This window comes from Rousettus aegyptiacus, unplaced genomic scaffold (assembly GCF_014176215.1).
Source record: "Rousettus aegyptiacus isolate mRouAeg1 unplaced genomic scaffold, mRouAeg1.p scaffold_m13_p_5, whole genome shotgun sequence".
Lineage (NCBI taxonomy): Eukaryota > Metazoa > Chordata > Mammalia > Chiroptera > Pteropodidae > Rousettus > Rousettus aegyptiacus.
Genome location: NW_023416308.1, coordinates 119,789,992 through 119,803,430, shown reverse-complemented (window position 1 = coordinate 119,803,430; position 13,439 = coordinate 119,789,992).

The following is a 13,439-nucleotide window of genomic DNA, read 5'->3' as shown; positions in this document are numbered from 1 at the left end:
GAGTCCGGCTGAGCGGCAGCCTCGTCTGGCCCATGTGTCCCTCGTGGTCAAGGACTGGGGGCTGGCCAGAGGTCGGGGTGCCGGCGGCGAGTGCCCCCTTCTCCGTCTCGCTGGCGTGGCCCGGTGGCATTGACGCTTCACTGGGTGAACCTGGGTTTGAAGTGCGGCCCTGCCCCTCAGCGAGGACTCGATCCTGGGCAAGTCACGTCCCCCGCCAGGGCCTCTGCTTCCTGGCCGGCCACGCAGCTCCCGCGGCTCCGGACGCACGTGCCGCCCTCTCCGGAAGGTGAGCAGGGGGCTGAGCCTGAGTAACGGCGGTGGGCATCCTTGCCTCGAAATCCAGGGGGACGGCAGGGGTGGCCCTGGAGGCCACCGTGGCGAGTGAGCTAAGCCAGACACAGAAGGACAAGCTCTGTGCGACCCCACTTTCTGCGGAATCCCACAAAGTCTAACTCAGAGAAGCAGAGAGCGGAAACTGCGGAGGCGAGGAGATGCTGGTCAGAGGCCGCAACGCTTCCCCGGCGGGGGTGGCCCGCCTGCGGTTCGCAGCCCGCCAGCAGGGGTCGCCCCGACACAAGGCTGGCGGCGGTGCCCTGTCCTTCCAGCGTGAGCGGGAAGGGCCGAGGGTGCGCTCAGCTCCGCGTGGCCGCCCCGGAGCTGGCTGCGTCTGTGTCCGCGGCCTTCACGAGCACGTTCGTCCCCGACAGCATCCCAAGGCCAGAGCAGCGGGGAGCGGCTGGGGCCCGCAGCAGGGTCGCTGCGCCCACCCTGGGGGGAGGCGCGGCCTTGCCTGGACTCGGTCTCCCCAGGTCGAGCAGGGTGAGGAGGAGCCTGCAGCCTCGACCCTCCAGGGACTCCTGCTGTGGTCACTGTTAGCGGCATCGTGGTTCTTTCATTCTGCAAACTCTCCCAGGCCCGTCAAGCGCCAGGCCCTGTGTCACTGGAGCCGGAGAAGGACACCAGCCGCTGTGTGCGGGTCCCGCGGGTCCCACGGAGGACAGCCACGTGAGGGGGCCGCTGCGGGGGGGGGGAGGGCAGGGAAAGCCTCCAGACTTTCCGAGGCTTCCTGGCCCGGTGACAGCGCCCTGCCGGCAGGCTCTGTCCCCTCCTGGCACCTGTCCCCTATGCCCAGCCCCCTCGTGAAAGTCTCAGCACTGAAACCGCTCAGGGCAAGTCCTGTGAGGGCCCCGGCCCACAGACGCAGGCAGCAACACTGGTCAGACTTGCGTCCCAGAGTAACTTTCCTAGCGGGCGGTTTGGAGGATGGACTGGAGGCATGGCCGAGGCAGGCGGGCGCTGTGGGGACCATTTCTGGCCATCTCAGTGACAAGCCCGGGCCACAGCAGTCCAAAGCCAGGGTCCCTTTCCTCACGGAGCTAGGGCTGAGAGGAGGCAAGAGGCCTCTGGACGGCCTCAGGTGGGGAGCACAGGTGTTTCAGCCTCTGGCTTCAACTAGCAATTCTGTGTCCGGACTGTGCTCCATCCACCTGTGCTGACGGCCAGGTGACTCGGGAGTCCCAGCGGGCCTCCCAGCCCCAGGGGGCCCAGTGTTCCCAGCTGCGGGCTTCTCGCTGGTCCTCCGGGCACTCACCAGCCAGCCCGTCCGATGCCCAGCACAGTCCCGGGGAGAGCTCCGGTGTGTGCCTCCCTTCCCTTGCCCTGCGCTGTGGGCCCTGCTGTCCCTCACCCCAGGTCATGGCCATGGACACTCGCACTGGGGGCTGGGGCCAGCCCTGCCCTCGGGGGCAGGTTCCCTCCTTGTCATGCTCCAGGTTTAACTCAGATCCCCCTGGAAACGCAGTGGGCACCACAGGTCTAAGGCTCTGAACAACTTCCCAGGGAAACTCAGCGGCCTGGTGTTTTTTTCTTCATTTAAGTCACCATCTTCCATGGGTTGAAAAGTCAGGACATAACTCTCTGTCCCCCTGCACGAGTGGCCTCACCTTTCACTCTGTGACCCTCTTTCTCATACTGAAGTAGGGATACTTGTGATGGAGAGACAGATTAGATGAAAGGGTAAGTGGATGGGTGGATGGATGATGGATGATGGATGGATGGATGATGGATGGATGACGGATGACGGATGGATGATGGATGATGGATGATGGATGGATGGATGATGGATGACGGATGGATGGATGATGGATGGATGGATGATGGATGATGGATGGATGGATGACGGATGGATGACGGATGACGGATGGATGATGGATGATAGGTACAGACAGGTGGATGCCGTGAAGGAGACCAGCCCTGCTCTCCTGGTGCAGCCTCTGTCGACCCCCAGGGCCCCCCTCGCTGCCTCCTCTGCACACTCGGGATGTTCTCCCCATGCTTCGCCCAAGACTTCTCTTGATGAACGTGATGTCGAGGTACGTGTGGCTCTCATAACAGGGTAACTGCACTTGCTCCGACGCCCTTGGCACCCCGGCTGGGAGAGCCGCCCTGCACACACGCGTCTCCCCGGCCTCTCTCGTGTCACACGTCCGGTGCTGTTGCACTGGCCAGCGCGAGTCACGTGACCGAGCCCAGGGTGAAGCGGGTGGAGGAGCAGACCCACGGCTGTGAGCGGGAGAACTCCGGGCGGCGGGCTTACAGACGGGGCAGGGCGTGCGGCCGCGTTTGCAATCTGTCACCTCGGGCCTCAGGCTGGGCTGGATCCGAGGATTCAGGCAACATCTTCGGGGTTCGGTCTTGCTCCCCGCCTTGGCTCTGCTTCTTGCTTTGTGAGATCCACTCCCAGACTGGCTCTTTCTGTGGCGTAGGAAGCTGGCCGCCAGCCGCTGTGGGGCCCCAGCTTCCCAGCGTCGGCCGAATGGTGTAAAAGACCGTTCACCTGGGGTTCCGAAGGGCGTCCTGGCACGGCCCCTCCCTGGCTTTGACCAGCTCACGTGGCCATCTCTGAGCAGACCGTGTTAGGGGGCGTGATGCTCTGCTGGCCTCCTTCAGGGGCCAGGAGGGAGAGAGGACGGAGGAGGAGAGCAGAGCGGTCGGCTGAGAAGACCCAGGGCCGACACCGGAAGCCAGAGGATGCCCCCGGGTGGCGAAGCAGACACCCAGGGAGCGCCAGGCGGCTGCGCAACGTGTCTGCTCAGATTCCCTGCCCGTTTTTATTTGGCTTGTTTGTCTTTTTGTTACTGAGCTACAGGCGTTCTTTATATAGGCTGGATACAAGTCCATAGCTCCTTATGTATTTTGCGAATATTTTCTCCTAGTCTGTGGCTTTCATTTTTTGATTTGATAAACAGAGTTTTCAAATTTGATAGAGTATAATAATTTGCCTTTGTTGTTGTTGTTGTTATTGCTTTCTGTGTCGAGTCTGAAAAATGTTTTGCCAATCTCAAAGTCACAAAGATAGTCTCCTGGTGTTTCTTCTAGAAGGCTTATAATTTTTTTTTGTTTGTACACTTAGAACTATGATCTATCTTGATATAATGCTCGTATCTAATGTGAGGTTGAAGATGAGTTTCATTTCTTCCAAATCGGTGTCCGGTTATCCCAGCATACTCAAACTACCTTCTGTGGCCACAAAGGAATTAAATTAAAACTCAATAACTGGAAGACGTCTAGAAAACCCCAAGCATTTTAAAATTAAGCAACACGTTTCTAAATAATGCATGAATCGAAGAAGAAATGACAAGGAAAGGCAGAGAAAAGAGGAGACAGCCTTTGTGGCCACCTGCCCTGCTGCTGTGGTCTCCAAACCCCCCCCCCCGGCCACACCCTCCCTGGTGGCCCGGAGTCTCCGTGACACAGATGTAAGCTCCGTGCCATCCCAAAGGCGCGGCAAGATTCTGCGTTTTCTGTGTCGTTCAGTGGGCGGCTCAAGAAAGACGATCAGCCTCTTTCTTCCAAGACCCTGGAACGAGCGTCCGCCTTGCCTGGCCTCGGGGCCCTGGTGAGGCTGGTGGCGTCAGGGGCCCCTCGCACGGACTTGGCGGAGTGTTGAGTCGCGTTGAAAGTCGTGGCAGGTGCTGTCGCAGACCCAAGGGCCCAGGTGGGCGATCTGGGCCAGCAAGTCTGCTCACACACCACCTATTTCGAGAAACGGGGACATCAAAAATAGAAAGGCCCTAATTTCACAGCCTGAAACTCTCGTCCGGTGAGCCGGTAATAAGCTAAGACAATAACTCCCCAAACCGTGACACTTCCACAGTGGAATCTTTTTTTAAGTACTTTAAGATCTTGGAGGGAGAAAAAAAAATCTGCTAAATTGTCTTTAAAGACAGACGTTACCTGCAGCTCTGGGGCGGAGCCGCGAGGGGCGGCCCTGCCGACGCTTCTGCCCAAGGCCGGCATTTCGCGGCCCAGGGAGGCTTCGGCCTGACGTGATGACGTGACGTGGCAGCCTATACAGTCGTTAGCAGGAAAGGGAGGTTGTTTGGGGGAAATTCTGCTGGAAACACTGAAACTAAATAGGTTTCTATTAGTGCTTGGTCAGTGATGCCCCAAACCCAGCAGAGTCTCTTGCTTGAGACAAGCAATAAATATCCAAACAAAAACAAAACAAAAAAACTCGCAATAATCGTCTAAAAGTACAGGTGACGTGGGTCCTCGCAGGTGCGACTGGGAGAGGGGGCGCGGGGCCCGCCGTTGGCCCTCACGTACCCGTCAGCGCCCGTCGACATGCATGTTCCCGTCTGCAAAGCGGTGCACACACGTGTCCCACCACACACACGTGCACGCCCCACTTTACTTACGGAAAGGTAAAACGGGGGGAGGGGAGGGTCACGGAGGGTCACGGACGCGAGGAGGAGGGCGGACGCTCGCTTGCAGGGGCAGCTCCGGAAAAGCCTGGATCTTCCCACCGTCAGGGCGACCTGCCGTTTTTACTCTCCATTTTCCTGTTAAACTTTCCAGAGCCACGGCGCTTGGGGCCGGGGCCCGTGTCGCATTCTTCGCGGGGGAGCCGGGGTCCAGGGCTTTAACCCACGGACGCCCCGGCTGCTGCCGAGCGCCACCAGCACCGCTTGGCCCATCGTGGCGGGTGAAGGGGGCCAGCGCCCCAGCCTCCCCTGGCATCTGGCTCCAGTCCGAGCGGCCTCCCTCTGCCCCTGGTGCTCTTCGCCAGCTACTACGAGCAGCAGCACTGGCCGCCCCCTGCTCACAGCATACGGGGGTCCCTCTGCGGGTCCCTGTTTAGGAAAAGAGAAGTCCTGGCGGTCACTCCCTTTTCGCCGAGTCCTCTCCCGTGCTCGGGGCGTCTGCTTCCTCCCCGCCCAGCCCCGCTCGGCCCCTCTCGGGCCTGGGACCCTCGAGCCTGAGTGTTTCCTGTCTCACTGGACGGAGGCCGCGGTCGGGACACTTCTGAGTGACAGGCCTTGTTTCAGTCTCCCGGTCACGGCTGAGAGAGCGAGACCGTGTCCCCAGGCCGAGTCCCGCTGGGACCCGCCGTGGCCAGAACCAGGGGCCGCGAGCCCGCAGAGCGGATGTAGAGCCGGATGAGGGGGGCCGCAGCCTCAGCTGGTCCCGTGCAAACACAGGCGGTGACCTGGGGCCCCCACTGCTAGACGTTTTCAGGAACACCGCCCCGGCCGACGCCCTTCACTCTTTTAAAACGAAAACAACACTCATTTCCCACGGGATGGGTGGGTGGGGTGGGGGTGGTGGGGAGGGCGCGAGCTGGGACTCTGCTGTCACCCGGACCTGTCAGATTCTCACTCTGGCTCTGAGCGAAACCCCAGGGCCTCGCGTCCTCTGTGAAGTGGGGAGAAACTGGCTGCCAAGGTTTCTGTTGCAGGAAGGCGTCTGAGTGAGGGGACCTGGCCACGAAGGTGCTCGCCCCGCCTGTCCAAGGGCCCGGCTCACACCTGCCTCCCCTCCCCGCCCCCCGCCCGTCCAGGGGCCCGGCTCTGGCTGGCCGCCCCCCACCTCTGCTCTCTTCCTCTCACCTTTTCTCTGGGCCCTGAAGGTAACCCCTTCACGAGGAAAACGAGGTAAATGAACTGACAAAGTCACACGTTTCTGGAACCCTGTGTTGCACCTGCGAGAGCACGGTGGCATGTCCTGACACGTCTCCCTCCCGGCAGGCCAGCGTGGCACAGCACGGCTGAAGGAGCCAGGTCTCGGGGCTCAGCCTGCGGGGTGCAGCTCCTGCCGAGCCTCTTAATAGCTGAAAGTCCCCGGCGAGGCTTGTTCCAAGCCAGCGGGAGCAGGGACTCGCAGGCTCTGGGGCAGGGCGGGCGGGGACGTGGGGCCTGGAAGGTGGTGACAGCTGCCTCGCGGTTGGGGGGCAGCTGGCCAGAGCCCACAGCGCTGCTGCAGCCCCCGCCCAGCGGGCGCCCACACCCTGCGTCCGAGACGCACGTCGGCGAGAGCGAAGGTCTTTATGCCCCGCGCACTGTCCGAAGCCAGCTCTCCGCTGGTGCCCAGGCCTTGGTTCTCACGGGGAAGGTGGCTCCTGGCGGCCTGGATCAGAGTTTTCCAGGCAGCCAGCGAGTCCCTTGGGGTGGCTCTGGGGCCATGTAAGAGCCACCAAGGGGAGCAGTGGCCGGGACCTGTGCTCGGAACTCCGCTCTGCTCCCGCCTCAGAGAGTCTGAGACTCAACGGCCCGAAGGTGTCTGTTCTCGGGGACTCCCTGCAGCACCTCCGCCATCTCTCGAACCCCCTCCATGCTGACTTTGTTCCCTGCAGATACGGCTAAGCCGCCTCTGTCAATGTCACCGGCCGCATCCTCTGGGCAAATCCGAGGCCAGGTTGCATCTTGCTTCTCTACAGCTCTTGACCGCTGGTCACTCTTTCTCCTGGGGGTGCTCTGTTCATGTGGCTTCTAAGACTCCATAGTCTCCTGTGGCAGGAAAATTCGGGAAAGACTTTAAAATGGGCAACCCCTCCCCTCGCCCCAAAAAAACCCCGCGACTTTCCTGAGCATCCTGTGTGGGCGTTCTCTCGACCTTTCCTTAAACTACTTTACAAGTTACAGAAAACTGTGTAGGACGCCCTTTTGGAAAACTAAGACTAATGCGAGTGGTTCTTGTCTGTGGGAATGCAGATCAGTCGCGTCCGCGGGAGGGAACTTGGTTACGGTCCCGCGGACGGAATTGCCGGGGTCGCGTGTAAATGTGCTTCCGGACCCCTCGCTTGGCCTCCGCAATGTCCTCCCGTTCTCCTCGGCACCGGTTTCCCGCCTGGGCCGGCCCCTCGTTAGTCAGCGAGTCAGGGGAAACCTCGGGCGTGGGGCCCTCCTCGCGGAGCCCCGGCTTCGCGTCTCCACGACGCGGCTCCTCGGGCCCCCTCTCTGCTCTTGCTTTTCCGGCCGCCGCGTCGCCCTCTCTGCCGACTCTTGCTCTTCGCCGGGTCCGTCAGCGCGGCCCCGGGCTCGCTCCAGATCTCTGAGCTGCGGCACGGACCAGCCTCCCCCGGCGACGCGGTCCGGCCCACGGGCTTAACGGCCACAGAGGTGCCGACCTGCCATCTGCAGGCGCATCCGCGACCACGAACCCGGGGCGGGCAGCTCCGGTCTTCTCTAGCCGCCGGCGTCTCCCATGGGACGCGCCCCTCCCGTGCTGTGGCGCCCGCCCTGCTCCGCCCCGTGGTCCCCGACCTGGTTCGTGGCTTGTCATCGACCCGGCGCCACCTGCGGTCCCTCCTTCTTCTCTCGCGCCCCACGTTATCCATGTGTGAAGCCATCCTGTTAGCGGCCCTCGAAACGGCCCCCAGGGACGCGCTCTCGGCAGCACCTCCGCTGCCACCAGCCTGCACCCCGGTCCCAGCCGCCACCGGCTCTCGCCCAGAGCGCCGCGCGCCTGCCGTCACCCACCCGTTCCGTTCTTCGACTACCCGTCCTTCAGCGCGCTGCCACGGCGACCTCCTGGCCCCGGCTGCTTCTCCGCACTCGGCTCCCGCACCGTCCCCCGGCTCCCTGTCCTCCAGGCCTCGTCCCTTCCCGCCTCCAGCCGCTGCATCCGCTGCTCGTCCCACCGGACACGCTCTTTCCCCCGATTATCTATGTGGCGAATTTCTCACTTTCTTCAGGAGTCAGCTCAAGTGTCACCCACGCCAAGAGGCTTTCCTCTACCTTCCTTTAAAAATCGCACGTCCTGTCCCTCCCCGGCTCGTTCCCCGCTCAGCCTTTCTCCGCGGCGTTTGGCCCGGTCTCACGCAGACCTTAACGTGCTTTTTTTTATTGCCGTCTTGTCTGCTAGGATGTAAATACGTGTGTCCGTTTTGTGCATCGCTGTATATCCAGAATCTGGAAGAGTGCTTGGCACACAGTAGGTTCTCGATAGACATTGGTTGGATGATTGATTACTTTTCCTTCAAGAGACAGCCCCCCCTCCAGGTGGGTATGAGCATAACAGATACAGATGGGGACCCTGAGGGTAAAAGCGAAGGAGTGGCGTGGGCGAGGCTGAGAGGCGGGACGAGTCGTCGCTGTGAGGCGGACTCATCTGTCCGCACGTGTCTCCCATTTTGGTTCACTTCTAAATATCTCCCCGAGGGCCCCCTGTGAGCCAGGCACGGGGGTGGGTGAGACCTGGCTCCCGCCCTGGAGAAACTCGGCGCTGAGAGAGGAGCGTGGCAGGCAGGCAGACGACCGACGGCCAAGCAGCTGTTGCCCCGATGGAAGCATCCCGCCGACAAGAACGTGACCCAAGGTCAGCCCGCCTTCGCTGAGAAGAACCGTGTCGGCCGGGGTGATCGAGGCCGTGCTCGAGTAACAAACATCCCCCCCCACCCCGTGTTCTGACGTCCCAGGGGTCTGGAACAACACCTGGTTATTTCTTGCTCGGTTTACACATCCGTCACACGTCAGCAGGGCTCGGGGACAATGCGCAGAGTCCCAGGCTCAGGGGGCAGCTGCGTGCTCGGGAGCTGCCAGTTGCCAAGCAAAGGGGAAGTCTCTGCAGTGTCCCAGGCCAGCGCTCCAAATACGTGCCCTGCTCCTACCCACAGTTCACCGGGCGGAACTCCCCACTCCCCGCGAAGAAGATGGAACCGCAGCCTGCCCCACCCCGGGAGAGAGGAAGCTGGAATACTCGGCCAGCAGTGCTGAGGGCTTCCACAGGGGGGTGGCAGGCGCTGGTGGGGCCCGCCGGGTGCCCAGTCTTGTTCTCCTTTCTGCAACAAAGCCCCGCGGGCTTGGCCTCCAGCCCCGCCGAGAAGCTGCCTTCCCGGCCTCCGCCCCTGCCGGGTGTAGCATGTGACGGTAGGAACAATGGGTGTACGTGGGTGCGCTAGACCAAGCTTCTGCAAGAGCAGCTACGAAGGGCGGACCCCGCCGGCATCTCGTCCCTTCCCGCCTGCCCGAAACGCATACAGCGCTCAAAGTGGAGCGGTCACGCCAGACACACTCGGTGGCAGCGAGGGTGACGTCCGCACGCGGGGCGGCCGAGCAGACCGGCAGCTCGCGTCGTGGTTGCCGTCCGCGCCTGGACGGTTTGCCTTGCCCTTCTCATCCGTGAGGAGAACCGGCCCCTGCCTCGTCTAAGCCAGTGCTCCCTAAACGTCACTGTGCATAACAATCACCGGGAAGGCCGGTGACAACCCAGATTCCTGGACCCCGCACCCGGGGACTGCTCCGCGGGTCTGTGAATCTTCCTCCTGATGAGCTGCCCAGTGGAGCTGCGGGCTGCGAGCCACACACGAGTAGCAAACTAACTGATGAGGAGGAAGGAGCAGGGTCGAAACGGAGGCGGGGGAGGGAGGTGAGCCTGGCCTGGAAAACCCTGTCGGCCACACGGGCGGGACCCACGAACCAGGGGCCCCCCGCGCTGTCATCTTTTTCCCCGTGTTGCCCACGTCCGCCTGGGACCTAGTCCGTTGGGATACTGGCCGCTCACCGACAGAACGACGTCGCCTGCTCTGCTGTCCAGTTCTGTGTTCCACACGGGCCGGGCGCTGAGTGCTGCACCCAGGCGGGACCTGGCATCCGGCCTTTCCAGCAGCCTTCATCCCGGGTGATGCTGAGCTGCTGGTCCACGGAGCACACCTGGGCCCCCGCCCCACCCTCAACATGCAATTCAGGTCTGAGACCGGTGTGTGCCCCTCATGGGTGCTGACAGGTGAGAGCATGGCAGCCTCTTCACGTACCGCTGCAGGCCAAGGGACACTGCGTCAGAGTCCCCCAGGCCACCGCCGATCCAGCCGCCTCTCGGCAGGCCACTGCCGGCAGCATCTGCCCCCTCGTGCTGTGATGAATCGCAGCAGTTTCTGGAGTTAGCGTCTCACCGCGAAAAGCTCAGGGCCACCTCGCTCCCTTTAAACCACAGTGTCCCTGTGTTGTGCCCTTTGTGGGCGCCCCTGGGGGCGGCCGTCCAGCTGTGAGTCAGTGGCTGCCGGTAGCCCAGGGCGCCGCGGCCGCTCTCGTGTTGATTGGCCATTTCGGTCCCATCTCCCTGGCTGGGACACAGCACAGACAGGAGAGGGACCTCGAGCAGGACCGGCGGCACTGGACGCCATCCCACCCCGGAGCAGGGGACGCATCCTCCGGAAAAACATGCCTGCACACGGGGGCCCCTACGACAGCGGAGAGGACGCAGAGAGACCCGTCGGGAGGTCACTGGAGACGTCAGCAGAGGTGACAGTGACCAAGACAGGCTGGCTGAGTCGAGACAGAAACAGGGGCAGACTAAGCCTTTCAAGGAGAGATGCAGGTTGTTCGCTGAGGCTCAGTAAAGGTGACGGGGAAAGGGACACAAGAGCAACTCATCGCCCTGGGGCTTTGACCTGAGCGACGGACCTGGGCAGACCACTTCCTGTGGGGGCAAAGTCTGGTGCCAGGGGGACCCGGATGGGGCAGGGAGACCCGGATGGGGCAGGAGCGAGGACACTGCACGACGTGGGTCCCCCGGTCCCGTTACCGGTCACCGCAGCGCCCGGCGCAGAAGGCTCCGCCGTGGTCAGCGCACAGCAGCTGTTTCTTGAGCGGGTTACGGAAAAGAGTGGAAGAACAGAGCCATGAAGTGCCCGTCGCTGCCGGGTCCGCGCGAGAAAGCCAGCAGCCCTGCTGGCGACTGTAGAGTCAGCTATGGTGGGGGCGCCCTCTGGGGATGGCCACCCGCCTACTTTGTGACTTATTCTCAGAAGCCAGCATCGCCAGCCCAAAGGTCAGCGATAGTGATGGACGGAATTCAGCTCCAGGACGACGCCCCCCGCGGCCGCTTTGCGCATCGCCGCGTTCCCTTCGCAGCAGGGGCAGCCCCTGGACCCGGTGCTCCCCCTGGACCTGGTGCTCCCCTGGACCCGGTGCTCCCCCTGGACCCGATGCTCCGACTGGACCCGGTGCTCCCCCTGGACCCGGAGCGAGAGGACACCGAGTCCCGGTAGCTCCAATGTCTGCTCCACGACGTCGGGATTCACAGTCAGGAATCCCGATTTGAGTCACCGGCTCCGTGGCCTCGGGAGGAAGCCCCCCAGACATCGTGGTGCAGCCCTGGTCGCCCTCACTGCGGCCACCGTCCGGGGACAGAGTTCCGGTCGCCATGGTCTCCCTCCGCCGTCTCTGCGCGACGCGTTAGGACTAAGAAGCTTCCGCGTCTGTCTCTTGGGGGGAACCAGGCTTATGAGCCTTATCAAGCAAATGTGCTTCGCCTCTGGGAAAATGACGGCGGGCAGCGCCCCGCCTGGGTAATGGGCCTGGGCTTAGCGGGGCACGGGGAGTGCTACAGGGCTGGGAGGACCAGGCGCAGCGTGAGACAGGCCCTTCGGAAGCCGAAAATGACCCATAATGACCCAGAAGGGTGTTTCTGCTTCATACTGGACTCCCGCTGGTAGCGTGCGTGAGAGCGCTTGCAATTTTGTGATCGCGGCGCCATCGATCCTGCAGCACAGCCCGTCGCTGTGAAAATGACTGGCCTTAATAAGCCCCGGAGCAAACGCGACAGGCTTTCAGGGATGCATTGCATAAAGCCATTTGGCTGTCACAGAGCTGCCCCAAATCAAAGCAAGCGCCAGACACGGGGTTCGGGAGCAGGGCTCCAAAAGTGGGGCAAGGTGCAGGGTAATAAACAAAAGTCCAGGACACCCAGGTACCCCAGGATCTCCGATAAACAAGCAATCTTGTTTAGCATAAGTAGATCCCGAATATTGCCTGGCACATACTTATGCTTTCCAAAAATGGTCGTTTGATGGAGAGTCCAGTATAAGGGTGGGGGCAGGGGGTGAGGTGGGGAGGGGAGGATCCTGTATTTTACCTGGCAGCCCCACCTGGGCTGCTGCAAAGCTCTTCATGGACATCTTAAGCGGGTTTGGCATATTGTTTCTGAAGGCCGACTTCCTGTTTCTGAAAATTTTAACCTCGTGACAGAAGGGAGATTAGTTTAATAAGTTCTCTAACAAGCTACTGTTTAGCGCAGTGGCTTCCGCTCCCTACGGGTCAGCTGACACTGCACCCACTGCTTCTCCAAGGCCACACAGGCAGTCGTCACCAAATCCTGCAGGGTACGAATTCCTGTCCCATTTCAAAGGTACTGCAGTAAGGGCCAGGGAAGGTCAAGGATTACCGAAGCTCACACAGCACGTCAGTCAAGGTTCCTTAGTTGTAAACAAGAGAAAAATCAATTGTGACCAGTATAAGGAGGATAAAAATTTATTTGAACAATGAAGGGGCGCCCATGACATTGCCAAAAGGAAAGGGAACACGACTCCGAATTCCATAGCCAGAGCTGCAGCACTGGTCACATGGGCGTGCTGCAGGCCAGGACCCCTGCAAGCTGGCCCCTGTCAGAATGGTCACACGTGATTGGCCAAGAAATTCAGGGCAAGCACCTCTAACTGGCTGGGAAGTGCAAGGGAGAGACAGCCGATTGGCTAAATAGTTCGGGACGGTCACACCTGATTAGTCAAGTCACTCAGTATAAGAACACCTGATTGGCTGAGAAGTAGGGGAGGCTCATTTGATTGGCGGAATCAAGTCACGCACAGCTCCCAGGAGGGGGGGCCAAGGGTCTGGTGGTCTCGGCTTCGGTGAGCGCAGGTTCTGCTCACCAAGACCCGGGGCGGGCAGGGGGCGGCAAGAGTTGAGGGGAAAATCATACCTGCAGGGCAGGCCTCCGGGGGACGCTGCCTGCGGGGTGAATGAACCAGCCCCAGGGATGGCGTCGCCCCCGCGAGGACGTCCTAAGTCTCGCACAGCGGAGCGGCTCCGGGCATCAACACATCCCGGTCCGGTATCGCGCCACCCCGCAGAGCCGCTCATAGCACTGATGCCGCCGGCGGCCATGGCGTCCAGGCGCCCCGCGCAGTCCCCGCTGTCCACCTGCTGTCCACGTAGCTTTCCCCACTGTTTATCCAGTATGTCCCCGGAAACGGAAATCGAGGTCACACTTTGGCTTCTGGTTCACATTATCGCGCTTCTGAGCTGCGTTCTCTCAACTCTGAGCGCGCTCGGAACTTCGGCGCAGGGTTTCGCCTGCAGCGACCTTTTCCCGTCACCGGCATTTGGCGGGCGCCCCAGGATGCTGCTGACTCCTTAGACTAGCCAAAGGACAGGGTTTTC